The 3,766-nt window shown below is 51.5% G+C and overlaps 3 non-coding genes across 3 annotated transcripts in view; all 3 read right to left on the minus strand.

Moving 5' to 3' along the window:
* Positions 1 to 1,175, minus strand: part of LOC145848291 (large subunit ribosomal RNA) — a 3,631-nt gene extending 2,456 nt beyond the window's left edge. The window contains exon 1 of the ribosomal RNA XR_014371859.1: positions 1 to 1,175. This exon is cut by the window's left edge and continues 2,456 nt beyond it. This is a non-coding gene — a ribosomal RNA (large subunit ribosomal RNA).
* A 222-nt stretch (positions 1,176 to 1,397) lies between these two features.
* Positions 1,398 to 1,550, minus strand: LOC145848281 (5.8S ribosomal RNA). Its single transcript, XR_014371850.1, has one exon. It is a non-coding gene; the product is annotated as a 5.8S ribosomal RNA (ribosomal RNA).
* Positions 1,551 to 1,732: 182 nt separating this feature from the next.
* Positions 1,733 to 3,540, minus strand: LOC145848287 (small subunit ribosomal RNA). Its single transcript, XR_014371856.1, has one exon. It is a non-coding gene; the product is annotated as a small subunit ribosomal RNA (ribosomal RNA).
* Positions 3,541 to 3,766: the final 226 nt, after the last annotated feature.

A 3,766-nucleotide genomic window follows, 5' to 3' on the forward strand; every position in this document is an offset into this window, starting at 1 on the left:
TTTACCAGATAAAACTGCGACTAAGCGCCAGCTATCCTGAGGGAAACTTCGGAAGGAACCAGCTACTAGATGGTTCGATTAGTCTTTCGCCCCTATGCCCAAATTCGACGATCGATTTGCACGTCAGAACCGCTACGGCCCTCCACCAGAGTTTCCTCTGGCTTCAGCCTGTTCAGGCATAGTTCACCATCTTTCGGGTCCCAACAAGCACGCTCTTGCTCGACCCCTAGGACGCGGCCTATGGGATCGGCCGGCGATGCGCCTAATGAAAGGATCTCGCCTCGTTTGCCTTCACTGTGCTTTCGGGTTTCGTACTGCCCAACACCTCGCGCGCGTGTTAGACTCCTTGGTCCGTGTTTCAAGACGGGTCGGAGACGTGGCCAGCTTAAGCCGCAGACCCCTGGCGTCTGAGCGCTAACGCGAAGAAGGCCTTGTACAAACTCTAGAGACTGCGAGCAGTTTCCAAAGCCGTATTCCAGCGATCAACACGCAGCCTGTCCGAAGACCGACGCGGAATCTCTCCTCGGTCGCCGAGCCGAAGCTAATCGAACGCCTATAACACTCTTCCGAAGAAGAGCTACCTTGCGAACGACCAAAGTCAGCCCAGCAACCGGTCGCGGCCCTCGCCGAACGCTAGTGCAGCGCCGCGACGCCAGCGCAACCGTAAGAGTCTCCGAAGATCACTCAAACAGTAGGACAGCTCTCGCAGCGCCTGAAAACGTCCGGCGACTCGATGGGCGCCTCCGTTTGCCTCCAAGCGGTTTCACGTACTCTTTAACTCTCTCTTCAAAGTGCTTTTCAACTTTCCCTCACGGTACTTGTTCGCTATCGGTCTCGAGCCAGTATTTAGCCTTAGATGGAGTTTACCACCCGCTTAGGGCTGCATTTCCAAACAACCCGACTCCGGGAAAACCGCTAGGACGAATTACGACCGCCGCCAAGGGCCTAACACCCGCTCTGGGAAAAGGCCTCGATCAGAAGAACGTGGGCAGTCGTTGGTTCGCCGCATGCTGAATTCCATACGCTACATTTCCTCGCCCTCCAAAAAGGCTCGGATTTAGCGCTGGGCTTATCCCGCTTCACTCGCCGTTACTAGGGGAATCCTTGTTAGTTTCTTTTCCTCCGCTTAGTGATATGCTTAAGTTCAGCGGGTCGTCCCGCCCGATCTCAGGTCAAAAGTGATGTACTACAAAAGTACATGCGCTTTGTACGTCGGCCTTTTGAAGTCACTTAACTTATTCTCGAGCACCTACCGTCGTTGCTACCTCACCCGAGGCCAGCAGGCTGCTCACGCTTCAGCTGTGAAATCGCCAGACCAGCTGTCTTTGACGACACGCTCCTTAATTAAGAAACGAGTCGCAGGCACTTTCAAACTAATGAAAGGATCGGTGTGTTAAAGACCCTGAGACGGACGTGGCCCCAGGATTACCCGAGGCCGCAATACGCGTTCAGAATATCGATGCTCAATGTGTCCTGCAATTCACATTACTTCTCGGAGCTAGCTCCGTCCTTCATCGACGCTCGAGCCGAGTGATCCACCGCTAAGAGATCTCTCGTGTTAATCAATCTCAATGCAACCAAAAAATCGTGTTCAAAAAGAAGCGGCCGCGCCAGCACTTGCGTGCTGAATTATTACTCCCGCTGTCAGAAAGCAACGCGACCGAACTATAACAGTTACAGGGCTCGGTCCCTTCGAAGAAGAGACGTCGCTTGAAATCAAATTTCGATTCGTTAATGATCCTTCCGCAGGTTCACCTACGGAAACCTTGTTACGACTTTTACTTCCTCTAAATGATCAAGTTCGATCGTCTTTTCGAACACCGGCGAGTGCGTTGCCGCACGTACCAGGCTCAATCGGAGGACCTCACTAAACCATTCAATCGGTAGTAGCGACGGGCGGTGTGTACAAAGGGCAGGGACGTAATCAACGCAAGCTAATGACTCGCGCTTACTGGGAATTCCTCGTTCAAGGGAAACAATTGCAAGTCCCTATCCCTAGCACGACCGGGGTTCAACGGATTACCCGGACCTTTCGGCCTAGGGAACACACGATGATCCGGTCAGTGTAGCGCGCGTGCGGCCCCGAACATCTAAGGGCATCACAGACCTGTTATTGCTCAATCTCGTGTGGCTAAACGCCACTAGTCCCTCTAAGAAGTTGTCTCCGACCCAATGGGTCGAGCAGCTATTTAGCAAGTAAGAGTCTCGTTCGTTATCGGAATTAACCAGACAAATCGCTCCACCAACTAAGAACGGCCATGCACCACCACCCACAGAATCAAGAAAGAGCTCTCAATCTGTCAATCCTCGCTGTGTCCGGGCCGGGTGAGATTTCCCGTGTTGAGTCAAATTAAGCCGCAGGCTCCACTCCTGGTGGTGCCCTTCCGTCAATTCCTTTAAGTTTCAGCTTTGCAACCATACTTCCCCCGGAACCCAAAGACTTTGGTTTCCCGGAAGCTGCCGGACAGTTCTTAAGTTCGACACTGCCCGATCGCTAGTCGGCATCGTTTAAGGTCAGAACTAGGACGGTATCTGATCGTCTTCGAACCTCTGACTTTCGCTCTTGATTAAAGAAAACATTCTTGGCAAATGCTTTCGCAGTCGTTCGTCTTGCGCCGATCCAAGAATTTCACCTCTAACGGCACAGTACGGATGCCCCCGTCCGTTCCTATTAATCATTACCTCGTGCTCCGAAAACCAACAAAATAGAACCGAGGTCCTATTCCATTATTCCATGCAACATTATACAAGCGTAAAGCCTGCTTTGAACACTCTAATTTTTTCAAGGTAAACTTGCCGGACCACCGCAACACTCAGTTAAGAGCACCGCGAAGGCACCGACCAACAAGAACAACAAGGCCAGTGCTAGCCTTTCGACCGACCAACCTCGCCGTCCCTATATCCAACTACGAGCTTTTCAACCGCAACAACTTAAATATACACTTTTGGAGCTGGAATTACCGCGGCTGCTGGCACCAGACTTGCCCTCCAATGGATACTCGTTAAAAAGTTTAAAGTGTACTCATTCCAATTGCAGGACCTCGTACGAGGTCTGCATTGTTATTTTTCGTCACTACCTCCCCGAGCCGGGAATGGGTAATTTGCGCGCCTGCTGCCTTCCTTGGATGTGGTAGCCGTTTCTCAGGCTCCCTCTCCGGAATCGAACCCTGATTCTCCGTCACCCGTTACAACCTCGGTAGGCCGATACCGTACCGACGATAGTTGATAGGGCAGTTGCTTTAATGAGATGTCGCCAGCACTAGGCCGTGCGATCCGCAAGCTTATCCAGAGTCACCATTGTAACGACCCGAAAGCCGGTTAGTTTTGGTCTGATAAATGCGCGCCTCACGTCAGTTCGGCGCTTTACGCATGTATTAGCTCTAGAATTGCCACAGTTATCCATGTAAAAGCGTACAATCAAATGAACCATAACTGATTTAATGAGCCATTCGCAGTTTCACTGTACGTGAGCTCGTACTTACACTTGCATGGCTTAATCTTTGAGACAAGCATATGACTACTGGCAGGATCAACCAGATAACTATCCGAGGGCGTTTAAACCCGTTGCTCGACTGAGCGTTTTTACTGTATAAATACAGACCTTTTCTATCACTCGGCTTAAAAGCCTTGCGAACGTTACTGAAAGTCGGCGCCGGCCTTTTGCTGTTTAAAGCGCCAGCCCGCGTCGACTGCAGCATGCAGCTATACAACTGACTGTTCTTTCTCCCGACCAACCGTTTGCCTTCTGCCGGTTAACTCGTCAGCA

This window comes from Thalia democratica, unplaced genomic scaffold, assembly GCF_965202585.1.
Source record: "Thalia democratica unplaced genomic scaffold, ktThaDemo2.hap1.1 HAP1_SCAFFOLD_1323, whole genome shotgun sequence".
Taxonomy (NCBI): Eukaryota; Metazoa; Chordata; class Thaliacea; order Salpida; family Salpidae; genus Thalia; species Thalia democratica.